The 27923-nt window shown below is 38.6% G+C and overlaps 1 protein-coding gene across 8 annotated transcripts in view; it reads left to right on the forward strand.

The window, feature by feature from the left end:
- NCOA2 (nuclear receptor coactivator 2) overlaps positions 1-27923 on the forward strand; it is a 256975-nt gene that overhangs the window by 112623 nt on the left and 116429 nt on the right. The window contains exon 1 of one of the 8 annotated variants that reach the window (XM_048840919.2): positions 17759-18143. The exons of the other annotated variants lie outside the window; for them this stretch is intronic. The gene's annotated coding sequence lies outside the window, so the exon portion shown is untranslated. Of the gene's footprint in view, positions 1-17758; positions 18144-27923 lie in introns of those variants that run through there. 8 annotated transcript variants of the gene reach the window in all.

Here is a 27923-nt window from a genome sequence, read left to right on the forward strand (position 1 = left end):
AATATATCTAATTTAGTTTTTCTATTGTATGCATTTTGAAAATGTGACTGTGACATTTCTTGTGCTGCAATTAGAAGAAAAGCAGTCTACGTATTTGTCTTCTACTTCCAATTTTTGCAAGAAGAGAGATTACCTATTTCTACTTTTAACAAAATAGCCTTACATATCTAGGAATCACATATCATGGGAATTACAGAAATGTGTGTAAGAATTACAGAAATGTTTGTACCTTTTCATATTACTTTTTATTGAGCCAACATTTGCATGTTATAACTACCTACCTACCTAATTTAATTAAGATTTTTTATAATTAGTGTTTTAAAGGACACCTTCAAGGTTTTTATACTGAACATTGAGTATGCCTCAGATCAGCTATAGTTTTATATGAAGTGTCCTAGATTCTGAATATTCAGATGGCTTTAAAAAAGAAAACAAAAATTCTAATTGCTCCTTTGCCACATAATTAATAAATACTAGCTGCTATTTTGTGCAACCCACAAAAGCAGTAGTATTTACTCTGTAGCTGAGGTTAACAGTAATAATTTGCTCTCATACATTGCTGACCATCTGAGGATTTCAAAACATTTTACAAGTGATGAATTCAGGCCTAAGTAAATGAACGCTGTCCCTAGAACTTTAAATGCCACCAGATATAGGTGGTAGAGATACAGCTATTTTCACATAAGACACTAAAATGAAGTTGAAATATTTGTTAAAAGAATGTAACTCTGTTAATTTTAGCTCGGTTCCCTTGTAATCTAGGTACTTGGACCCCATCCCTGTAGTATTGATGTGTGTATTAGAGAGACATTTTATTTTTAAACTTCAAAGAGGCTATTGCAAACAATGGAGATGTGTATGTGTGTGTGTGTGTTACTTGGTATGTGTGTGTGCACACACCAAGTAACTATATATATATATATATATATATATATATATATATAATACACACACCAAGTAACTTCTTTAAAATCTAAAATAAGAGCAGAAATTTGACATTTATTTTCTGTATCAGTTCAGAATCAGATTGCTGCTAGTCTTTACCCCGGGGGAGGGAGGGGGAGCTTAGATCACTGTTTTGACCTCATGACACAGCAAGAGCAACTATTAGTGTGCAGATTAGTGAAAGCTGATTGGCTAAAGCAGCAGCAGTTCCCATGTTTGGAGACGTGACCACTTAAAACTAATAAGATTATAATAGTTTACATAGTATCTCCAGCACAGATGTTGAAAGTAGTAGCAAAAAAAATTGGTAAGGAGCTTAAATACGGTAATGGTATGTGAAGAATACTGGTGAAATGCATTCCATGTTTAGTAATAACAAGCTTCGCACAATGAACTGCAAGTCCCACCGTGCATAAGCTTGTGTTCATTTTTGTCCTTGATGCCGCTATCACTGGTTACACTTCTCAGTCATATGGGAATCAAAGATTGAGCCCTACTCAGAAGCATTACTTCTTCTGTTCATTACATTAAAATATTTTTGCAGATGAACATAAATAATAATACTTTAACAGCTTCCTGTGAACCCTATGAAGGGAATTTTGATTTCATTTTACTATCTGGAGGAACTGAGTTTGCCCAAAAGAATGTATCACTTGCTCAATGTTCAGAATTATTTTATATTTTGAATGCTTAAAAGTTCACTTCTGAAATAATTATCAAAACTAGTATAAAAATTGCTTAGTAGCAGATGGCTTGTTTGTACAACACCATATGCCTTCACTATCTATCTTGCAACATTTACCTAAAAGTGAGTATTTAAAAGTATTTTTAAAAGAATATTTCTTCTTTATATATGTTAAACGAAGCCTTGGTGGTTTCTTTAATTTATCACAAAAACCTTGTGAATTTTGTCTTTTTTCTCATGCATAATAATGCTAGGTTTTATAATGCAGTTTATTTTGACCATATAGACAATCTTCGTAATGTGACATTAGTCTTCAAGTTGCACTGTGCGCAAGGAGTCATAAAATTTAACCTGCAAGAGTAGATATCTTTTACAATTCATATAAAAGGTACCTTTACCACTCTTCTTTTGTCAAACCTGCTCTGAATCTTAGTGGATGATAGCTGATCCCACAGAGAGATGGAGAGAGACAGTTCTGTAGATACTTATTCAACAGATCCTGACAGTTCTGTCTATTACTTTAGTGGCAGTTCACTGCGCAAGGTTAATCTGAGACATCTGCCCCAAGGATCTACATCTATGCGACCTGATCTGGCACATTCCTACAGTTAGTAACCTTTCCTCCTCTGTTGCCCAGTAAATACATTTTAGATGTAGCATGTATAAAACATCATATGTCTGTTTAAGCTTTTTGGTGGGGATAGTGAAAGCGCAAAACGGAATTCCTTGGGTGAAAGATGGATATGTTTACACAGTAAAGAAAAATCCATGGCTGGCCTGTGCCAGCTGACTCAGGTTCAGGCTGTGGGGCTGTTTCATTGCTGTGTAGACTTCTATGTCTTTGGTGTATAGACATAACCTGTGACCAAAATAAATAATATTTTGGTGTTTGTTGCTACATGGCAGATTCAGCGTGCACACTATATGGTTTTAGTGTATTGAAGACATGCTTACAGGACTGGTCTTTGGGGGGAGACATTCTTTAAGAATGTTTTAGATTTCACCTAGCTAATAAGCATATAATAGGGAAATTGTGCTTTGTCATGGGAATTTTTATTCAGGTTTTAATAAATAGCTTAATGTGATCAGGAACAAATGCAAATTGCAAAATGATAAACATTTTAAGAATAAAGAGTGAACATAATAGATTTGAAAAAATATTGAAAGATAGGGAGATTAATAAGGCTTGAATTTAAATAGTTATTATTTCAGTAACCCAAAATATATGTGTTTTCATAGTGTAGTGAATCAGACTTAGCAAAAGGGTAGCATGATTGCTAATGTCTGTGGGCCATTACCTCCTATCTAATATTTGAAATGTCTGTAGTGGAATTTAAAAGGACATTTTGTCTTTTTGAGTGTAATCTAGGCTGTTCGTTGCAGGCCCAGCTCCTTATTAACACTTTGCGCCTGTAACCACTTAGATTAGGAAACCTGGGACTATTCTTAACTATATAGACAAAGTAATTCTTGCACAAATTATAAACACACCTAATGATTTTAGATGATTTTTTACTATCCACTGCTTTCTTACTGGAACTTAATAATGCTCAGTGTAAACTAACATCAAGCAAAATCCAGGTTTTCACCTTTACCCATATTCATTTGAAAAGAGAAGGGTATGAGAAGATGTGGCAGAGTAAAACCACTGTGGAGAGAGGGAGTAGTGCTACATCCAAGTAGGATATTTTCCAGGAGAAGTCAGGAGGAAACAAATAATTTCTGGACTCTTAAAACACAGAAAGACAGTTGGTTTGAAAGCTTTTATTCCGACAGTTCACATGTGGTTTAAAAGGAATCTGTACTGAAACTATCCCTTTAGGTGTGGTCTGCTGCCCTCTTAAATTGGATTTAGAGATCATCTTTCTTGCTCTCACTGTTTATTTGATGCCATCAACTGGCACACTCCCCTAGAGTTTCAGGCACCTTGCTGACCTGATTTTTGCTTCTACCTATCCACCCACTGCTTTGGTGAGTAGCAACTGGATATTCCTCTACCACTAGACTTGTTAGCTGTGAAAAGTTACTAGCACATGGGCATTCTAGGAAATATCAGTAAAAAAGTGCACAATATAATAAAAAATATAGTAAAATACAATATGTACACTGTGTGTATATAACACATTAGAGATATTGTGGTGCTTTGATGCAGTAGTCATAGGAATCATGTAAGTACCAGAGACAGATGGATAGATGTTTGGCTTATTTCCTCTTCTCTCCCCTATCCATCTTCGTCACCTTCTTCCTAAATGCAACCATTAGTATCGCTATTATGAAGGAGATCCCCTACTCAACATTCCCTTTGCTGCTTTAGATCTTTCTCATTTTCTGTCCACCTTCAAGCATCCACTCAGAAATAATAGTTCCAGTACAACAGCTTTTAATTCAACAAGTTTTGTCAGTGAGAAGAATATTTTGAGCTGGAAGTGTACCGACTCCATCTCCTTCCTTGACTCAAAACTCACATCTTTCTATTTTCAAAATCAAGGAATTGGCCCCATTATTTACTTCACAAATGTGTGACTTTGGCTGTTATCATTACCACTTCAGTATTGTCTCCATCGGAGACAATCTTACCCATTATTTCTATCAAAATGTTTTCATACTTTTAGCTCCTTTAGTCCTGACTAAAGTAAGGCCCTCTTTTTATGATCTCCTTAAATACCAACTCGCCAAATAGCAAAATGTGAAAGCTCATCTCACCTGTCAAATAGGGACATATACTAGTTTATTAAAAGCACGCTCCTCTTTATTTTGCGTAGATGTTTGCAGAGTTTTGAGCATTTAGAGAGTCACTAAGCACATATTGTATTAAAATCACATAGTAAAAAACCACATCAAAAAATAAAAGTAACTTCCTCAAAGGGCCTCCTCAAAAAATCTCTTCTCCTACAACCACCCCTAATCCTGGTGAACCTCAACTTTCTTGGAGTAGTAAGATCAATGAATACCTACAGTGCCCAACATGATTGCCTAAAGAATCCGCTAGCTCCCATACAAACTTACTGTAATATTCATTCATACCCTTGGTTATCTCAAATTAGTCTCCAGTCACTTCTGCTTAACTGTTGCTTGAGAGAACAAGTGAAGTTCTTGCCTGGAATGTCACCAAATCTAGGCTCTGCTGAGCAAAGATGGGAAGTAAATTCCAAAGCCTCATTGTCTGCCAACTCTCCTTCTTTTTCAAACTCGGCCCATTGTAAGCCTGAGCATCCCAGATCCACTAATTGCCATGGTATAATACTGTAAGGAAGACAATATTTTAAATGTCCAGGACCCTAAACTATTTGCTCTTTGTCTTTATTGGTCAAAACTATCATCTTAAACTTCACCCAGAAATCACTCAGTAGCCCATACAAGTGATGGGACAAAGGTGTAATGTGTTTTCTGCATGAAACACTACTTAACAATAAGGGCCACTGAGTGTGCTGTAGTGACTGTACATGGGGTTACAACTTAAGACAATTCAGCCCCTGAAGCTAGTGCAGTGTCCCTGCTTTTGATGTGGAGCTAAATATTGTAAGCACCCAGCACGAGTGTTCAGAAAGCTGTGTTGGTTGTCTGCAGATGAAATAGGGCGCTAATAGTGACTTTTGAAAGTCTCTTAAATGGTTTATGTCCAGTTTACCTGAGAGATCGTCTCTCTCTCGTCCTGTGTTGTACTGCTGAAATTGTGGTCAGCACTGCTGCTCGGTCTGGAGCTTTCTTGATTTGATGCTGCTGCTGTCAGCAAGACATTCTCTGTGAGAGCCCTTTAACTTTAGATGTGTTGCAGTTCTCAGCTCTCCCCCCCACCCCCCAATCCCACCTCCGATGTATTTGGGCAGAGGAAGGAATGAGGTTTAGGTGGGGTTTAATTGTTTGGCCAGGAGTAATTATATTTTGGGGGATGGACTGGACTGTGATTGAGAGGGCACTTGCATTCAAAGTAAGTGATTTTAAAATGATATTTATTATTAAATTGTGAATTTTAAGCTTTGAAAGGGGAAGATACAAGAGCTTCACTATCTTTTTTTTAAAAAAAATAAATATAAATAAATACATTCTGCACTAGCTACAGTCTATTAATATTTTTTTTAAGATATAGCCCTATGTAGTGTGTGTTGCAATACTCCAACTTGAAGGTAACAAAGGCATAATAATCACACATCTAAAAGAAAAAAGTGCAATCTCCTTGCTGTGCACAAATAAATAAGTAGCGGTCTGAATCATCAATACTTGATGATTCAGTCTCGCCATCTCACTGGCCTTGTATCATCATCATTCTCTAATTTGATACACTAAATCACTGAGTTCAGAAATATATGAAAAGCATAATTTTTATATTGTTTATATTTGTTATTATATTAGACTAAGGTAATGATGGGAAAGCGTTAAAGGAAGGTGTAAGAAGTGAAAGTATGGTAAATCCCATTTCTTTTGCACTGAGGGAAGCCATGATGCCTATTAATTCTACCTGCATGATACATTGTAACTAGGGCTCTCCATTAATCACAGTTAACTCACGCGATTAACTAAAAAAAAAAAAATGAATCACAATAAATTGCACTGTTAAACAATAGAATACCATTTGAAATTTATTAAATATTTTTGGATGCTTTTCTACATTTTTGAATATATTGATTTCAATTACAACACAGATTACAAAATGTACAGTGCTCACTTTATATTATTATTTTTATTACAAATATTTGCACTATAAAAATTATAAAGTGTACACCTCATACAAGTACCATACTGCAATATCTTTATCATGAAAGTGCGACTTGCAAATGTAGATTTTTTTTGTTAAATAACTGCACTCAAAAAAACAAAACAATGTAAAACTTTAGTGCCTACAAGTCCTACTTCTTGTTCAGCCAATCGCTCAGACAAACAAACAAGTTTGTTTACATTTACGGGATGTAATGCTGCCTGCTTCTTTACAATGTCACCTGAAAGTGAGAACAAGCATTTACATGGCACTTTTTTGTAGCCGGCATTGCAAGGAATTTACGTGCCAGATAAGCTAAACATTCATATGCCACTTGATGCTTCTGCCACTATTCCAGAGGACATGCTTCCATGCTGATGATGTTCATTTAAAAAAATGCATTAAATTTGTGGCTGCGGTCCTTGGGGGAGAATAGTATGTTTCCTGCTCTGTTTTGCCTGCATTCTGCCATATATTTCATGTGACAGCAGTATCGGATGATGATCCAGTACATGTTGTTCATTTTAAGAATACTTTCACTTCAGATTTGACAAAACGCAAAGAAGGTACCAATGTGAGATTTCTAAAGATAGCAACAACACTTTATCCAAGATTTAAGAATCTGAAGTGCCTTCCAAAATCTGAGACGGACGAGGTGTGGAGCATGCTTTCATAAGTCTTAAAAGAGCAACGCTCCAATGTGGAAACTACGAACCCGAACCACCAAAAAAGAAAATCAACCTTCTGCTGGTGGCATCTGACTTAGATGAAAATGAACATGCATCGCTCTGCACTGCTTTGGTTTGTTACTGAGCAGAACCCGTCATCGGCATGGATGCATGTCCTCTGGAAGGGTGGTTGAATTATGAAGGGACATACGAATCTTTAGAGCATCTGGCACGTAAATATCTTGCAATGCCGGCTACAACTGTGCCATTAAAACACCTGTTGTTGTCTCTTTCAGGTAACATTGTAAACAAGAAGCAGGCAGAATTATCTCCTGCAAATGTAAACAAACTTGTTTGTCTGAGCGACTGGCTGAAGAAGAAGTAGGACTGAGTGGACTTGCAAGCTCTAAAATGTTACATTGTTTTATTTTTTAATGCAGTTATTTTTTTGTACATAATTCTACATTTGTAAGTTCAACTTTCATGATAAAGAGATTGCACTACATTATTTGTATTATGTGAACTAAAAATGCTATTTCTTTTGTTTTTACCGTGCAGATATTTGTAATCAAAAATAATAATATAAAGCGAGCAGTGTACACTTTGTATTCTGTGTAGTAATTGAAATCAATATACAGTAACTCCTCACTTAACGTTGTAGTTATGTTCCTGAAAAATGTGACTTTAAGTGAAACGATGTTAAGTGAATCCAATTTCCTCATAAGAAACATATATTAACAGCATGATTAATCACGATTTATTTTTTTAATCGCTTGACAGCCCTAATTGTAACCTGTACACTTTTTCTATTTGCAAATATATCATCAGGCTGTGGATGCTTACCTTTTTTTGCATGAACAATAGAATACTACACTAATTTATATGTATAAAATCTTTCAGGATATGATCAGTAGTTACTGTACGTTTTGAATATTTAATGTTAAGCTGTATGTGGCTTTCCAGCCTTTGGCTGTGGTCACACAAAAAATATTCAGCCATTCAATTTGGGAGAAATACAGAAAAAATGTACTTTGGCTGTATTTCTATTTTGGAGTTCAGTGGGTTGAACTTTTCCTTTTTGAATCAGAATTGATTCACTGTCATAACATAACATTAAGGGGTTGCCAGTCTAATCATAGATTTAAAGCTGAGACCCTCAATACTTTGGGTTCTTAAAGATCGCATGGCATTTTTACTAAGAGTAAGAGGCATCTGCCAGAGTGCCTCATTTTCAATATGCATAATTACCTGCCTACCTAAATTTTGCTGTCACTTTATTTGGATGAAGTATTCTTCACTGCCCAGCTTTTTAAACTGCCATTCAGCATTGCTGTCACCAGTAGAAAGGCTGCATTTCTGTGGAATAGGAAGTGATCCCCGTTTTGTGTGTAGTTTGTAATTTTACAAAGGACCATTTATGTTAGTAAGAAGTGGGATGTCATTGTTTTAAACATTCAGTAATATCCTTCAGTCAGTGAATGCTATTATGTTTAGCACGTGGTTTGATTGGGATTGTTCCTGCCTCATTGCATTGCCTGTGAGAAAGAAGCATTTGGAACAAGAGCAGCTGACTCAAACTGAACGTAGGCAAGACTGAAGACTCCAGTTTGCTAGGAAATTACATTCTTCCCCACCCCCACCCCTACCCCCACCTAAGAGATGAGGATCTAGCCACAGTGGCCCATGCATTCATTACCTCCAGGATACAGTGAATCCTGTACTAAAGGTGTATCCTGGACTAAAGGTGGAGACAGCACAGTGACTCCAACTTGTACCAAATACAGCAGTCTGCATCTATTTCAGCCAAAACCAGAAAATATTCAAAGTGATTTTTCTGTGTCCTCATATCGCCATAGATTTTAAGCCCAAAAGAGATGCAATGATCATCTGACTTCCTGAATAACACAGGCCATTGAATATCACCAAGTGATTTCTGCATCAAATCCATAGCTTTTGGTTGAGCAACATCCAGATTTGTTGTAAAGACTTCAGGTGATGGAGAATCCATCACATTCTTAGGTAAATTATTCCAATAGTTAATTAGACTAGAATAAGACTAGAAATAAGGTGAAAATGTTAATAGTGAGTGTAATTATTCCAATAGCTAATCACACTCATTATTAAAATTTGCACCTTATTTCTAGTCTGATTTTTGTCTAGCTTCAGCTTGTAGCTATTAGAGCTTGCTTGATTAAAGAACGGTCTGCTTTTTCCCATTATATACGTGTGTAAACCATGATGAAGTCACCTCTTTACTTTCTCCTTGTTAAGCTCAGTAGATTGAATTTCTTAAATCTGTCACTTTAAGGCAGATTTTCCAGGCCTGAAATAATTCTTGTAAGCTCTTCTCTGACCCTTTCCTATTTCTCAACATTCTTTTTTTAAAGATAGACACCAGAAATTGTCACAGTATTCTGGTGGTGGTCTCACTAATGCCATACACAGAGGTAATACGTCCTCCATGCTTCTCGATATTCCCTTGCTTATAAATCCTTCTCAGACTCCCAGTATATTTTCAGTGTTGATGCAAAGCCCTGGTCTTAATGTTTAAGGCCCTCCTTGGGTTGGGGCCCAACTAGAGAGCCCACCTCTCCTCCATTCATGACCCTTTAAGACCTCTGGCAAGTACCCAGAGCAAATCACTTGAGAACCAGAAATTAGATGTTCTCAGTTGACAGCTGCCTCCAATAGCGGAATTTACAAGAAGGGATACAGCTGAACCAGAATCTTATTTTCAGGTTAATAATACACTACAAGACTCACCTTTTTTCAAAAGCCTTCCTGACATAACCATGAATAACACATTACTACAACAATAACAGTGACGGTTTGGGTGGCGGGGGCTGGGGGCGGGGGGAGTTAAAAATAAAATCCAAACCCAAAAGCAGAGTAAACAAGAATTACCAAAGTTTGGAGGAACAAAGAGCAGAGACCAGTATGGACATGTCTAGATGCATATCTCAGTTGCTGTGTACGGCACCCAGATACTATAGTGATGAATTTTCTAGAAATACCTATTGTTCAGATACTGTGAAAACTTGCAAGTGTAACAGAATGAGCAGGAGACTGAGTGTAGTTACTTCTTGAGCCCTTTCTTTGTTTGGTTTTGGTAATGAAGTACAAACATCTCCCTGTTCAAATAACATTAACAGTAAGTAACAACAAGGAGATTCGGAGTTGATGCTGTGTTCCTATCTTTACTTCACCCTCTTATTGACAGGTGTTATAGGGAACTTAGTACATTGTATCAAGTCATGCTGACCCAATGAGATATTAATGATGTCAGCACATAAGAGCTTTCCCATTTTGATCCTGGATTTCTATATAATCGTTGTATTCTCCAAGTAGCAATATCTAGATAATTTACTACCATATCTGAAAGTAGTACACATTGAAATACTATTCCATATTCTGAGATTTTGCATATTAAAAATAAGAATGTATTACCTAGTATTCCTCATATGTTGTGTCTGCTAAATATTTGTTCTTCCAATAGCGAAGTAAGAAAATACTGTTATTAGGGGCACAAGAGAAAGCTATCACAATGGATAGTTAGGAAAGATAGGAAATATGGTAAGAGAGAAGAAAACATTTCACAAATACATTAGAACCAAGAGGGAAACCAAGGACAAGATAGGCCAATTACTGAATGAGGAGGGAAAGACAGTAACAGAAAACTCAACAATGGCTGAAGTATAAAGTGCCTTTTTTGTTTGTTTTCAACAAGAAGGTTAGCAGTGATCAGGCAACTAATTGGTAAACATCAGTGTGAATGGGATAAGATCTGAAGCTAAAATAGGGCAAAAATAAGTTAAGAATTACTTAGACAAATTAGATGTCTTCAAGTCAGCAGGGCCTGACAAAATACATTCTAGAATAGTTAAGGAACTGAAGATATCTCTGAGCTATTAATTCATGGAGGATGGGAGAGATCCCAGAGGAGTGGAAAAGGGCAAATATAGTACCTATCTGTCAAAAGGGAAATAAAGATAATCCAAGGAATTGTAGACCAGTCCCCTTAACTTCAGTACCCATAAAGATAATGCAAATAATCAAGCAATCAATTTGTAAGCACCTAGAAGATATTAAGGTGATAAGTAACAGTCAACATGCATTAGTCAAGAACAAATCATGTCAAGCCAACCTAATACCCTTCTTTGAAGGGGAACAAGCCATGGGGAAAGGGGGGGAGTAGTAGATCTTGATTTTAGTATGGCTTTTGATACTGTCTCACGTGACCTTCTCATAAGCAAACTAGGTAAATATAGTCTAAATCAGGGATACTCAGACTGGATCATGGGAGCTGCAAGGGGCACTTCAATGTGTCTCTTTGCAGCACATGATATTAAAACACTGTGTAATTTAATTATTAACCCATCAAGATGCTTTTACTGTTTTATTAACCAATTGTAGAATACTTGGTCTGTCATTTTCTTGAGAAAATAATAATATATAATATGAAACAATGCATTAACACTACTGTGGCTCTTTTGGGTAATGTTGGTTGCTAATTTGGCTCCTGAACCACTGAGGTCTGAATATCACTGGCCTAGATGAACCTACTATAATAAGGTGGTTAGATAATAGTTGGAAAACAGTACTCAAGGGAGTAATTATCAATGGTTCAAAGTCAATCTGGAAGGACATATAAAGTGTAGTCTTTCAGGGATCTCTCCTGGTTCTGGTTCTATTCAATATCTTCATAAATGGTTGAGAAAATGACATAAAGAGTACACTAATAAAATGTGTGAGCAGTACCAAGTTGGGAGGACCTGCAAGCATTTAGAGGAGAGGATTAGAATTAAAAATGATCTTGAGAAACTGGAGAACTGGTCTGAAATAAATAGGATGAAATTCAATAAGGACAAATGCAAAGTACTCCGTTTAGGAAGGAACAATCAGTTGCACACATACAAAGTAAGAAATGACTGCCTAGGAGGGAGTACTGCGAAAAGGGATCTGGGGGTCAAAGCGGATCACAAGCTAAATATGAGTGAACAGTGTAACGCTATTACAAAAAAGGCAAACATCATTCAGGCATATATTAGCAGGAAAGATGTAAACAAGACATGAGAAGTAATGCTTCAGCTCTACTCCACACCAATTAGGCCTCAACTGGGGTATTGTGTCCAGTTCTGGCCAACACATTTCAGGAAAGATATGGACAAATTAGAGAAACTCCAGAGAAGAGCAACAAAAATTATTAAAGATCTAGAAAACATGACCCATGAGGGAAGATTGAAAAAATTGGGTTTGTTTAGTCTGGAGAAGAGAAGACTGAGGAGGGACATAAAAGGTTGTTACAAGGAGGAGGGAGAAAAATTGTTCTCTTTAACCTCTGAGGATAGAACAAGAAGCAATGGACTTAAACTGCAGCAAGGACAGTTTAGGTTGGACATTAGGAAATACTTCCTAACGTCAGGATGGTTAAGCCATGGAATAAATTGTCTAGGGAGGTTGTGGAATCTCTATCATTGGAGATTTTTAAGAGCAGGTTAGACAAACACCCATCAGGATGGATAGGTACATGATGCCCAAACTTTTCCTTTCGTACCCTTCCCCCTTACCAGTAATTAAATCTGTCTGCATCCCCCTTCCACTACTGCCAAGACTTCCTCAGCTGGGCTGGGGGGTGAAGGGGAGCTGCGGCTGGGGCTGGAGATGGAGCTGGGCAGAGGGTGGAGCGGGGCTGCATGGTGCTCCCTCCCAATCTCCCATGGGAGCTGGCCTGGGCCCCGCTACGTTTCCCCCTCCCCTCCCCCCCCAACATTCTTGCATGCCCCTTAGGGGAGACGTGCCCCATAGTTTGGGGACCACTGGTCTAGATAATACTTAGTCCTGCATCAGTGTAGGGGACTAGACTAAATGACCTGTCAAGGTCCCTTCCAGTCCTACATTTCTATGGTATCAAGCTCTTCAGAGCCAAATTCTAGTAAGTTTTGATATTTTGCATGCTTTTTATACTAGTAGAGCTCTACTTTTCAAACCTTGGTCTCACAAGTAGTCCTTATGCAGGTGAGTAAACCTGTAACAAAGTCATCTTGAGCATCTCCTCATTGTCAGAGGTCACTCTGCAGCTCTGTGCCTCTGCTTCTTCCCTCTCTTGGTTCCTCAATAAATTCAAAACACAACCTAAAGTTAGCTAAAACACCCCTCTTTCTGAGGGTCCAATTTATTCAGCCTCCTGGCTCTGACTTCTCTACTCCCCTAGTGTCAGGATCTTCCCTACAAATCCTTTCTCACTTCCTACAGTTTCCCAAGCTTCCTACTTCCTGCTGCTCTTTACGTGGGAATCAGCTATCCTCTATCAGGCCCCTTCCAGACTGCTAATGTGACAGGTGGGCAGGAGTGGTTCCTTCATAAACAGGGTTGACTGGCCCCAGGCCTCCAGCTCTTGCTACACAGCTCTTTCAAGTCAAAGATATTCCCCTTTGGAATAAAACCTATAGGGTAAGTTCCCTAAAAAGATTTTAAAAAATTTTGTTGGCAGTGTCAATATGGTTCAGTGTCACTATAACTGGCAATAACTGTACCCATGCTGGCCCTCTCAGGAGAAAGGCTAGAATTGAATGACCATGCAGACAGAGTTGCTGTCTTACCTTCCAAGCCACGGTTGAGGCATATTGATGAAATAGTATGAGAAAGCTGGCCCGGGTGCAATCAGCAGGTAGTGGATTGTTGGGGGTGGGCCAGAAGGCCAGCCCCACCTCATGAGGTGTCCTATGCCCACCAGCAGTGGCACCCCTCCTTGTTAGAAAAGCTTCAGTAGTCAAGTCCAAGTTACTCTCTAGGTTCTGGGGTTGCAGTTGGTGATAAGGTACTAATCATAAATTGTAATGGTAGGGTAGAACAGCTTCCTTTGTGCTCATTACATCCCTTTCTGTGTTCACCCAGTTTCAGTCTCCAACTCCCTGTGTATTGTTCCAAAAATTATTTTTCATTTCATTCAAGTTGTCCAAAACTAGAAAGAATGGTAAGTAAGCAAATAAAGCAAAGTTAGAAACCCTCTATTTAAAATAAGAAAAATATAGCTGTAACTGACCCACTTAAGAGGTGCACGTAATTAAATTGAATAACTGTATTTGTATTGCTGTGACTGTTTTCCTCTTTCTTGCTGTTTTGACATCCTCACTCATTTTATCATGTCAGAAATTATAATTTCTAAGCTCTTTGGTGCGGGAACTGTTTTTTGGTGTCTACTGTAAAGCGCCTAACTCTTTTCAGATGCTATAAAATGAGATGTGCTTCATTAAGAAACATTAGGCAACCCTTTAATAGTAACTGAGATGCCAGTCTTCAAATGTGAACCTATATGGTCTCAAAACTGTGTAGGTTTTGGGGACATCTAGTCATCCCCAAGCAGTAGTAAGATTCCTATTAAACTCTACTTAAAAGGTCTTAAGGATTTCCAATGACACTGATTTCAATACTTGCTTTGGACGTGTTTATTTGCATGCTTGATCAAACCAAAAATGGCAGAGTCCTGTGGCACTTTATAGACTAACAGACATATTGGAGCATGAGCTTTCATGGACTCTTGCCGCTTTTACAGATCCAGGTTAACACGGCTACCCCTCTGAAGTTTGAAACCAAAGATGGTTTTTCCGGTGTTTAATTACAGAGATCTCCTTGTTTCAATTCAAAGCAGGGTATTTTTTTGATCTTGGACATCTTATTTTTTAACTAATTTTAACTAATTTCCCGTTTTTCCTCTTCGTTTAGCATCCTGCTGTGTACTGCAATCATATATTCCCCCCTCACCCATTTCCTTAGTCCTTTAACTGTCATTCCCTGAGCTGTCTTTTTAAAGGCTGTATGGTTTCAATTCTTTTAATCCTCTATAGGCTTCTTACCACTATGGTGGTGCTTATCTGGACTTTTTTTTTTTTAATTTACATGTAAATCCTTTCTTTATATTGTACATCTTAGTATTGCCTTTATTACCGCATTGCATTGTTTTTCTGAAATTTTCATCTGCTATTGCCTGTAAGACTGTCTGCAGTACAGTATTATGTCTAGTCAATGTGCTCCCATTTTATACTTGTTCCTTCCATTTTTACTTCTAAAGTGAACTATTTTGCATTTGTCCTTGTGGAAGCTCATTTTGTTTCTAGTGTCCATCTTTCTAATCTTTCTCTGGCTTCTTGAATATTAGATTTGCCTTCTGCAAATTCACTATTCCTCCCATGTTCGTATCATTGGCAAATTTAATCAGTGTGCTTTGCCACCTTTTTCTCCAGATAAGGAATAAATATGGAAGAATAATGTTGCGTCATTAATTTGCATAGATAAAAAGAAATACAGAGTAAAGATTGCTAAGTAGTGCCTCAGTCATCTCAGAAGAGTTGGTGATTTTATGTACCATGTATACTGCAATACGTAGATACAATGGGACTTTTAAGGAGGAAATGACAAAATTAACCTAGGCATTTGGCATTTGTCCGCTTAATTGTGGATCTTACAATTACTGTATATTCTCCTCTCAGTGGGCCAGAGTGCCCCTTCCACATAAAAATGTTCCTCATGTAGATTCTCTAAATCATCCTTTTGGAGGGGAAGGGTGTAAGTGGGATTTGCTATCCTTGATAGCAGGACTATTCCCTTGATGCGGAGACCCCCAGGAAGGAGAGATACAAGCAGAAAAGGCTGTCCAACAGCTGCAGGACTGGATGGGGACAATGTATGCCCTACCAGTCCCACGCAGTCTCCATCCCGTCTGCTTGTGTGGAACCCCATTTACAGGACCTGAGACCTCTTTGCCTGGAATAGCCTTCCAGTAGGAGTTGTGGGGGGAAAACAATTATTAGTTTGAAGAGAGAGTTGGACAAATTTATAAGTGCAATTGTATGATGGGGTTGCTTGTGATGATAAAGGGGCAGAGCTCAGCAGCCCTGCGGCTCACTTCCAGTTTGTCTTTTATGTCTGTAAAAGCTATTTCAGCTGGCCACCTGCAGGGGGCAGGAAGCCCGTCCCACCCCCTGCCCCTCCATGTATTCTGTGCTTTGTTTTGTTTTATTTCCTTCCTCTGAAGCATCAGGGATGGCCACAGCTAGAGATGGGACATTGGACGGGAAGGGCCAAGGCTCAGAAGTGGTACAGAGCATTCTCTCTCCCAGGTGCTTGGCTGTCTGGTTCTTGCTCACATGCTCAGTGTCTAGTTGATTGCCATATGTGGGATCCTGAAGGGATTTCCCCCCAGGTCAGATTGGCAGTGACCTTGGGTTTTTTTTTACTTTCCTCTGTAGCGTGTGCCAGGATTATCTGAGTATATCTCACTTAATTCTTTCCCTGCCTCTGAGGGGGCCTCGAGCACAGGTGTACCTGAATCCCTCCTATTCTCTGTGGCACATAACAATTTAGTCTTCTATGGGCTGTAATACTTTGGTCTAATTTCGATGGTTGGGTTTAATGTGTGGGGTGATGTTGGTGTCCTGTGATATACAGAAGGTCAGACTAAATGATCTGGTGGTCCCTTCTGGCCTTAAGCTCTGATTCTGACACATGTGCCTATCTAAGGAGGATAATTTGGAATAATATGACATATAGACAGAGAAAGTGGGGAAAATACTCCTTGGTGTTCCTCCCAAAAATTTAGAAAGAGTAGATGTAGGTCATAAAATAGTCCAACTGGGTGCTGCAAAACTCCCGTAGTATTTTACGTAGTGTCTTTTCAGACCAAACTATACATTTACACCTGCACTGAAATGCAGCCACCTCTGGGGTGGAAGGTGGCCACCAACCAATACACTGTGTTGTACTGCACACTAGCTTTGGAGTGGACCAGAGCAAGGTTGTAGGGATCTCATCTCTTTACAACAAGTGCCATGTTTGAAGTGATTATTTAATTTCCATGTAGAAAAGATAGATTCTTGCTTTTAAAGTTTCATGGGAGCATTTTTCTCAATTTGTCTAGTAATATTTAGCTTTGAATTGGCTCTGTGTGTGTGTGTGTGCATATACACACCTTTGCATTGTTCTGACCACCGTACCTTTAAGAAGCGGGAAAACTCTTGATGGGTGTGGTGCTGAACTCCTTGGATTTGAACCGATGATTTCAGGAAGTCTGGGAATTCTGAAACTGATGCTTACATAACTACACCTGTCCCCTAGAATATATATATATATAAAGCTTAAATTGCTTATTCTGGGTACTATGTAAAATTAAGATAAAGTTGGAGGCTATTTCCTTGAAAGGAAGGGATGGGTCTAAAAATTGAAAGCATCAGGGATGAACTCCAATTCGTTAGTTGATTGTAGTTTTGTGTAGTTTATAATACAGTAAGTTAATCCATAAAATGTTGCTAAGAGAAAAATATTCATTGCCGTTAAATTTAAATTAAGGATGAAAATTATATAGGGAAAAAGAGGAGAGTAAATCTGGCGTGCTAAATATCCTGCTTAGTTATTCAGTTTCATTTCATGTGAGGTGTCTGTGTGTTCCCTAGTGAAGAGAGAGAATTGTGCATCAGAATATTTTCATTAATTATTTTTAGTACAGAAAGTATACATTGTATATATTTCTCTTTAATATGATAGAATGTTGTTTACTTTGTGACAAAAAAGGCACATTATTTCAAGTGAGGTTTTATTTTATTTTTGTTTGGGGTTTTTTGAGACATACCCTTAAAAGCAGGAGAATGGAGGGGGCTTATTCAGTCTATTATCATAAAGCTCTCCTAATGTAGCTTCTGAGTCATGTGACTGCAGAAAAGGCTATTATCTCAATGAAAAGGAAACTGCCTTTTAGAGCAGCAATAGAAAGAACAGAAGCAGGAGGAATTTTCGAGTGCTCCACCATGCTGGATTGTCAAAGGGGGATCTATTTGATCAGAAGCTAGAAAAGGATTAGCGTGGCTAGTTTGTCAGCTGTCATTAGAAGCAGATGACAGAGGAGATAAGCTGCTGTGTGTGCACGTCCTCTCTCAGCATGTGCTTTGGTTTACATCAAGACATAATGTTGGTTTGGGTTAATGGAGGGCTGTTATTCTAAGGCAATAAATTTACTGCTAATTGTCTTGGGCTCTTTTTTTGTTCTTTTTTAAATAAAAAAAGCAAGTGTGATGGATGGGCATTTTATTTACATTCCTATCTAAAGGCACGGAAAAACTGATGAGATCTGCCTTGAACTGCAGCGGCTGTGGAAGATTACAAGGTGTGTTTCTGAAGTGCTCTGACTTCATATTTGGTAATATTCTCGAGGTGTGTGTGTGGGGGGGTGTTTTTTGGTTTTAAGCATGACAGTTGTGAATTAATTTTCCTCTGTAGCAAATAGGGATTTGCTAAACTGATTTCTCAGTGATTTGTTGTTTGTTGCCTCCTTTAATTACTACAGGTGACTTGCAGTTGTCTTGTGACAGTTGTATGAGGTTATGTGGCTAAATATAATAATGTACAGTATAGAGAAAATATTTCTTGTAAGGCTTTTGCTAATGCCCAGAAAAATATACAAACCCACCTATATATCCCATTCTCAAGGAGAAGGTGAAGCCCAAGAACAATATATTATTTTTCTATTGCAGTAATTACTATTCATTGTTTAAAACTACCTGATAATTCCTGTGCACAGATCACTGGAAAAAAAGGAGGGTGCAGATTAGATTGAGAATCTGTAATAATAATAGTCCCTTTTTTTTTCTCACCAAGGCCTAAAACAGGTGAAACACACTGGAACATTAATGAATTTCATGTTGCTGCTGTTATATAACTTTCTCGGTTCTCTAACCTTCCTTATTTTCTTTGTAGTTATCTGATCCTGGTTGCAGAATGACATTCAGTTAATCTTCACTGTGTATTTGTCTAGTGTTGTACATGCTGATGCCATTAACTATCTCGGCTGTGTAGTGTTTTACCTTTCTCTTAACCTTGCAGGGTGCAACACTCAAAATTTTCTCTGAAAAGGGATAGCTAGTACAGAACTCTTAGATGGTGAAGACAGTGGCCCTTTCTGAAAGCTCTTGGAGCCAGAGATTGTCTGTTTTTGTGTCTTGTACAGCACTGGGCATATTGTTGAAGTTTAATGATAAAGAATAGTAATAATCCTCCCCTGCCTCCTCCCCCGCCCCCGCCAAAATGGTAAAATAAAATTAATGATCAACACTCACAGGGAAACTAAGCTGAACTTCTGCAATATATTTTTCCTTTTAAGGGCAGGATGACAAAGGTAGTCGTAACAGAGCATTACTGCAGTACCAGTTGGCAGTGTTCTAAAAGTGTGTTATTGAAAAGGTTGTAATGCTTATAATCTTTTTTAATAATTAATTACATACATACATATAAGAATTGATTTTGTTTATTTTATTTAGTAATTTTTAAAAACTCATGCCACTTTGAGACAGAAAGGGAAGGAACATGGTTTTATTATTTATTTATTTATTATTTAACTAGTATAGCATGTGTTTGAAGATATTTTATTACATGCTGACAGGACACAGAAATGGAACCAAATGACCATTATTTATTTGCTTGTTCTCTTCTGTTTAAGCCTGAATATTTTAATTGCAGCGTACCTATGTTCTGCCAAGTAGACCTGTGGCATGACTGATCTGAGGCCTGGTGAGCCTGTCATGTTCACAGAAGCAAATGTAAAAGCTGCAAGAACAATGAAACTTCCTGTATACTTGTTGTGTTGTTTGTTTCCTTATTTCATTATAGGAGCTCTAATAAGATATAGTATAGGTTCTGCCGAGCATACTGATGATTTTAGCACCTACTTTCTATAAACAAGTATATTTGATTGATTCCATGTTGGAATTGGCCAGGTCTAATTTTAATTGTGTGATGCCCTTTTGATAATATTAAACAAACAGAAATACCAGTAATTAGAATAAAAGAAGCTTCCTGAATAAGCAGTATAATTCTGGTGCTGGCAAAGTTCATTTTGCTTTATTTGCTTAATAGGACTTTGTAGGGTTGTCAACACTGTAACTCAAAAACCCAGAAATTCAGAGGCCGCTTAGGCTTGAGGAAGGGGTGGCTGGGCCAAATTTAAGTGGCATTGCAACACTGTACACCAGGTCAAGTTGCCAACCAACGGCAGTACCCTGGTTGAAATATAGGATCAAAGGTGTCCTGTGCTGATTTAGTATGGGAATAATTATATTTTATTTAAATAAGGGATGTTGCTTATAATATGCGGCTTTTGGCAACCCTATAATAAGTCCTCCTATTTCTTACAGAAATAACTACCGTATGTGGAGTATTTGAGACTTCAAATATTCTTTCTTGGCCAGAGGAATTTCATTTAGTCCATTGTCCGCTATAGATGTTATGCTTCAAAAATCAAACTAGAAGAGCAGTTAAAGAGATTTAACTTACAAAGTTCACTTGATCTTTCTTTCCTCCACTCTTAATTCTGTCATCTCTTCTAGATAAGCCTCTAACGTATATTTGAGGAAGAAAAAATTACCCAAAAGTCTCTTAGGCAGGCAGTCCTCGACTTTAAAATGTTCGAGTTACAATGAACGGCACTTACGTTGTTTTTAAATTGACATCCTGTTTCAACTTCACAACAAAGTCGGTTTCAACTTTACGATACTCGATCTAACATTGTTCCTATGGGAAATTTGAGTTATAATGTTTTCTACTTAAGACGCGATTTTCAGGAGCCAATGGTGTCATAAGTCTGAGGACTGCCTGTAATTTGAAAAACAAAAATTTTACAGTGTCTAAACAAGCTAAATGACTAGTTTGAAAATCCTGCTAGAACCCAGAGTTTCAAGCCACACTAATTAATAGCAAATGCTATAATCATGCCTGATCATGTCAGGTTGAGGAGGTTATTTTCAGCATCTATCATATGAGGAAAAGAAGGGAGAGGTGTGACAGCAACATTGGTAGTTGGAGCCAGCTTCATTAATAAATTAAAGGTATTTGGTAAAGCTGTTATAAAAAGCCACAAATTATGAAAGTTGAGCCAGACTTAAGGATCTGGTGCAAGCTGTGCTGGTTGAGGTGACTGAAGACACATGAAAAAGAAAAATGCATAAAGTGATGGTCACTGTACCTGCCAGGAAATCCCTCCAGAGTCATCTTACTGCATAGGCTCTTCTTTAGTTTGTCCTTATTCATGGACACTTCATTGTGCCAGGGCTAGAGGGAAAGCTTCATTGGCTTGCACTTTTCTGTTATTGGGAGGTAAAGTTTTACCCTCTGAAAGCTATAGGTAAAAATTTCCTGGGGTACATCACATTTCCAGTAATGGGCTATTTCTTCACTTTCTGTTACGAGATTGTGCTTGACCTAGTGGATAACCAGATAACAGTTTGGGTAATGTACAGAAGAATCAAAGGGGGAACATGCATGTGGAAATGTCGGAGGAAAATTGATCTTTTAAAAAAAACAAAATCAAACCTAGTTTATGTTAAGAGATTTAAATCTCTTGTGTGTGCTTTACTGCACCCTTGTACTCACCATTCCAGTTTCATTTCCTCTTTTTGTACACCCTCATACAAGAGACCACGTATGTGACAACAGAGACTGAGCTCTTCAGTGGATTTGTCATTTCAATTAACAATTGGTCCACGAATTGTTCTGATCAAGCAGCTGTCTAAAGCAAGACTAGTAAAAGCTTCTGTGAGAACTATATTGTAATATAAATACCTGGGTGTTTTTTTGTTTTGCTCTATGTGTGTGTGTGTCCTTCTGAAATTACTCAAAGACTTTAATCACAACTGGTCACAAATATTATGCATTTAATACTCTCTAAGGCAGTGTAATCCAGACTTTTAGTCAAGCACTTCCTTTTAAAAAGAATATGGAGTGCTTTCCCCCCCCACTATTGCTAATTTAACTCTTCTTTGAACATTAAAAGTACAGCACAGATTCACTGACCATTTTTGGTAGATGTGACTATTGCTTTTCATGTTTAAAAAAAGAGGTGGGTGTTTGGTTTTTTTGGGTTAATGGGACGGGTATAGTAAAGCCTATGGAACATTGTATATGCTCATGCTCGGTATCCCTATAAATAGGAGACTTATATCATGTTTTTATTTATTTCACTACCAAACCCACTGTCATCCTAAAATCTCTTCCTTGGTTGAGCATTGTTGTGTGTAGAGCCCTGCAAATCCACAGATAGCCGCTTTATATCTGCAGATATCCGCAGCTGTGGATGCAGATACTTGTGGACCATTTTTATGGATCTGATGCAGATACAAATTTTGTATCTAAAGCCCTGCAAATCTTTGGATATCCAATTTATATCCATGGACCATTTTTTGCAGATTGGATTCGGATACAAATTTTGTATCCATGCAGGGCCCTGCTCGTGGGGGTACAAAATTTTGTCCACATTTGAATGGCTTGTGGTTTTGAATGCTTGTTTACTGATTTGCAATCAACATTTAGTAGCGTTCGTTTTAATAATTACCAAGGCAGCGTACTGCTCGCCAGGTCATACATGCTGTAATGGATGAGAGTGGTTCTTACAGATTATTTCAAATGTGTGCCTAAGTTAAGATTGTTTTCTAATTTTAATTTTGCATTGATTGAAACTTGAAAAAATGAAGGGCATTAAAACAATGTCTGTTTTACACAATGTTTGGGATCTCTGTTTCTTTAACAGTGTAATTCTGAATAAGTCATTGTTATTTTCTCTGCAGATTTTGTTTCTTTTCCCATCTATATGGATGGCACTGATTGTGGGTGACTCACTTTGGCTTTGATTCCGGACAGCACTTAAGCACATGCTGAAGTGCTTCCTTATTCAGGAAGAGCACTTAAGCGCATGCCAAACTGAGCATGAGTTTAAGTCTCACTGAAGTCTCTTTGAAAGCTTTTGGGGCTTAAACATGTATTTAAAGTTAGGTGCTTAAATGCCCTTCCTAAATAGAATAGATTTAAGCACATGTGTAAGTGCTTTTCTGTGTTGGGGCCTAAGTGAGTCACCCACATCAGAGCCATTCATATAGATAGAAGAAGAGACTTTAATCGAAGCAAATATTTAATTGACTTCAGTGGTAAACCCATGGATTTCAGTGGGGTTTAAGCATGTCCTTAAAGTTAAACATGTGTTAAGGTATCCCTGAATAAGGATGCTTTCATAAATTGGGCCTTTAATACTAGGAGGATGTGTACAGTTAAATCCTGTGCGTGTTGATGAGAGAATGGACAACTCAGTACATACTTTGGAAGGGGGTGTCTGTGTGTGTGTGTGAGACAGAGAGAGAGAGAATATTTTGTCCGATGGGTTATTAACTCTCAATGATAAAAATGGTAAAATATGTTGTATTATTTAGATCACATGGTATCTGCAGTTTCTGAACATTAGAACTTTTGCTATATACTCTGCAATCAGAATTTGAAATGAAGGGGTCTAAAGCCTGTTAATGGGACTGCACTAGGATCCAGCTAGACATTGCGTTAGCACTATTAAATCACGTTGATACACTTTATAAATGTAATCAAAGGAAATGCTAACCACACATGCTGTTTCAAAATGTAATAACTAATATTGCTACTAGGGAATGTGATTTTTTTCTTTTTTTGGTGGCCAGGCTGGAATTTATTAAAAGCGGTATGCAAAAAGGGAGAAATTAATCTCTCATGCAGAGGGCTTGTGCAAGGCACTCTGCACTTCTTAAACCTGGCATAGGAGCTGACTGGGGAGTCCATGACCGGAACGACTATGCAGGATTGTCTGTGCGTCCATTATGAGCTTCAGAAAGCATCTCTTTACTGGCACTTACGTACAAGGGTATAGGCATGTTCGGGCTATGGCAGGGGTGGGCAAACTTTTTGGCCCGAGGGCCACATCGGGGAATAGAAATAGTATGGCGGGCCATAAATGCTCACAGAATTGGGGTTGGGGTGTGGCGGGGGTGAGGGCTCTGGTTGGAGGTGTGGACTCTAGGGTGGGGCTGGGGATGAGAGGTTTGGTGTGTAGGAGAGTGCTCTGAGCTGGGACCGAGGGGTTCGAAGGGTGGGAGGGGGATCAGGGCTGGGGCAGGGGTGCAGGAGAAGGGGTGCAGATTCTGGCTGGGGGTGAGGGCTCGGGGGTAGGGCTGGGGATGAGAGGTTTGGGATGCAGGAGGATGCTCTGGGTGGTGATCGAGGGGTTTGGAGAACAGGAGGGGGATCAGTGCTGGGGCAGGTGGTTGGGGCATGGGGAGAGGCTCAGGGTGCAGGCTCCGAGCAGTGCTTATCTTAAGCAGCTACCGGAAGCAGTGGCATGTCCCTTCTCCAGCTACTATGCGGAGGCGTGGCCAGGCAGCTCTGCATGCTGCCCAATCCTCAGGCACCGCCCCTGCAGCTCCCATTGGAGTGCAGGAAGGGACCATTGGAGCGCGTAGGAGCCAGAGTGGGGCCATGCTGCAGCTTCTGGGAGCCGTGTGGTGCGGCCCTCGACCCAGCGCCCTGGCCGGAGCGCCAGAGCAGGGCCAAGCCGCATGGTGCAGCCCTCGACCCAACATTCTGGCCGGAGCAGGGCTGAGCCAGCGGGATCTTGCCAGCTGGCTTAAAACGGCTCGTAGGCCAGATACAGCTGTGGGCCATAGTTTGCCCACCCCTGGGCTATGGGATCCAAAGGTACATAGAACCATGACATCCCATGCAACTGGCTCAGCAGGGCTGTGGCTACTATTCCCGTTAGGCTGCCCTACTTACTGTCCCAAGGGTAACAAGGGGGTTTTATCCTCCTTAACCCTTGGGCTTTCTGTGAGTAGAAAGGATTTCATCTGAAGTGAATAACTCCAGATGAGTATGTACAAATAAGTTAGTTAAGTTGAGTTGACACTAACCTGGGAGGAGAGGTAGATATGCTGGAGAGTAGGGATAGGATACAGAGGGACCTAGACAAATTGGAGGATTGGGCCAAAAGAAATCTGATGAGGCTCAACAAGGACAAGTGCAGAGTCCTGCACTTAGGACGGAAGAATCCCATGCACCGCTACAGACTAGGGACTGAATGGCTAGGCAGCAGTTCTGCAGAAAAGGACCTAGGGGTTATAGTGGACGAGAAGCTGGATATGAGTCAACAGTGTGCCCTTGTTGCCAAGAAGGCCAATGGCATTTTGGGATGTATATGTAGGGGCATTGCCAGCAGATGGAGGGACGTGATCGTTCCCCTCTAATCGACACTGGTGAGGCCTCATCTGGAGTAGTGTGTCCAGTTTTGGGCCCCACACTACAAGAAGGATGTGGAAAAATTGGAAAGAGTCCAGCAGAGGGCAACAAAAATGATTAGGGGACTGGAACGCATGACTTATGAGGAGAGGCTGAGGGAACTGGGATTGTTTAGTCTGCGGAAGAGAAGAATGAGGGGGGATTTGATAGCTGCTTTCAACTACCTGAAAGGGGGTTCCAAAGAGGATGGATCTAGACTGTTCTCAGTGGTAGTTGATGACAGAACAAGGAGTAATGGTCTCAAGTTGCAGGGGGAGAGGTTTAGGTTGGATGTTAGGAAAAACTTTTTCACTAGGAGGGTGGTGAAACACTGGAATGCGTTACCTAGGGAGGTGGTGGAATCCCCTTCCTTAGAAGTTTTTAAGGTCAGGCTTGACAAAGCCCTGGCTGGGATGATTTAGTTGGGGATTGGTCCTGCTTTGAGCAGGGGATTGGACTAGATGACCTCCTGAGGTCCCTTCCAACCCTGATATTCTATGATTCTATGATGATTCTATGAGTTAATTGGCACTGAGTTAAATTGAGTTAAAAAAACATGTAGTGTAGGCATACCCATAGTGTTGGGAGGTGCGTCACAGGTGAAATTCCCCTGTTTCTCTCATGCAGTGACCAATCATACATTTCTGTCTAAGAAGCAGAGAATGTCATTTTAAAATTCACATTTTGAAATCATTAACCTACTAATGCTATAGGTAACCTTCAAAATTACGGTAAGTGAAGGAGTTAAAATGGAAAAACTACTTCTTGGTTCTGCCATTTTACTTGATAGCATATAACATATGGTCATGTCCACAGTTTCCGCTGTATAATCGATCCAGTTTCTCCCCCTGTTGTTGTTTTTTTTTCCCCCCAAACATCAACCGAGGAGAAATTTTTTTAAAAAAAAACAGGCAAATGTGGTAGTAAATCTATAAAAGCTGGCAATGGGTTCTCAGTGGCAATTAAGTATTTTAAATACGCTTAACACACTTTTAAAATTGACTTACATTTCAAGCTGAAGGCTGTCTGTTTAAACACACACTTTTTTCAATAATACAGTATTAATTTTGTCTCATCTATCTGCTTTTGTTGTTCATAAAAACCTATTTCAAATTTAAGTAGCTCTTAAATATTGTGCTGCTAAATTATTCTAATCATTAAAAATGTTAGCATTTGTGACACTTTAGAGAAGAAAACACCTAATTTCCTAAGACATCTGTTCAAGGATTTTTTTTTCTTTCTAATGAAAATATTTGCAGGCTTAATACGGTTTCTGTAGCTATGGCTTGATAGTCACCATGTGTGCTGCAATCTAGAAGGGTTTGTTTGTACATTTGTGTTTTAAATAGGGTTACAACTGTCACAAACTGGGTGAATAAGAGTGCTTTGTACACATACAAATCTGTTTTTTTGCTCCTGGCATCTCAGCAGTTATTCCTGTGGAACTGAGATTCAGTTTTTGTCATTTGAATAATGAGAATCTGAAATGGTTCCCAGTATAATGTCAGATAGTAGAATTCTGATCTTGAAGTTTTGACCCAGAATCATGAGCAATATTAGGGTATGGACTCCCTAATCTTATTTTAATAGTCTTTAACATCTTCTTATTGAGAATGTAATGTTTTGATCAAAAAAGGGTTTTGTATCTTTAAGACAACAAAAATCATGTATGTTATGCAAAGAATGTAACTTTCTTTCTGTGATATGTTACTCTTTGTTCTCTTATTAAAGCCTCGTCTTGCTATTCCTGGGCATATTAGAGCTGGCTGACGTAGTCTCACGTGTAAGCAGCTCAGTGACTGGCTATATTAAGAGATTTAGCCTATGGGAATACAGAAAGTAGAAGCCATTTTATATTGTTGATCTCAGATTATACAATTTTTTGTTATTATTATTATTTATTATTATTTTTTGCTTGCTTGGAATCATTGATTAAAGCTGCCAGCGCTGTGATAGTTGAAGTTTTGAATAACTGAAAGAAAGTTTTTTACCTTTCAAGATTCAGGTGAAAGCTAAAGAATGTGCTCTTAAATATCTGTCTGTAACACAGAACATGAATGTTAGCCATTTATTTGATTGTTACAGTGTATGTTAAAGAGCTGCTGCTACCCATTTGCAGCCTAATGTGTTTATTACACAGTCTTCCCAGTGGCAACTTGAAGTGTCTCTCAACTAAAAAATTCATGAGCATTTATTGGCTTTCAGTCTGAAAATGGAATATGTCTTCTTGTTACTGTCTAATACACCACTTTAAAGCCATTATGCAAAAGTAAATGTAAGAGAAAAGCATATTGAGGAAGAAGGAACCTTTAGCTTAAACATTTGTTTATAGTCTGCTATAGCTCTTGGACTGAACAAAAATATGAGGCAGGTGCTGGAGCCAACTTTCCCAGAGTTTCCCAGAGAGAGGGATGAATGTTCTAACACATACATAAACTCCATTACGTTAGCTAATAACTAATATTCCTCTCTTTATTCCTTGTTTGCACAGTGCATATATAAAGTCACATTTGGTAATAGTTACCATAAACCTTTTTTAAATGTTACTGCTTTCTTTTAAAAGAAATTGTATTGTCTAAGTAAAAACATTGAAGTTACTTTCAGATAGAAGTGGCTAAATATAGAATTAACAGGGACACCTATAATTCAATATAAATGCTTAAAAATTAGGTTCACAAGTTTTGCTACTTAACTATTATGTGTACTTGCAAGAGTATCCCTGTATGAATTGTGATAATTTTGAAGCGTGAAGGTTTTGAGTAGTTACAGCTGTAGCAAAAATAGTAAAGTTTTCTGGAATACAATAGACCATTTTGTTGAATAAATCAGTTTG

This window comes from Caretta caretta, chromosome 2, assembly GCF_965140235.1.
Source record: "Caretta caretta isolate rCarCar2 chromosome 2, rCarCar1.hap1, whole genome shotgun sequence".
Classification (NCBI taxonomy): Eukaryota; Metazoa; Chordata; order Testudines; family Cheloniidae; genus Caretta; species Caretta caretta.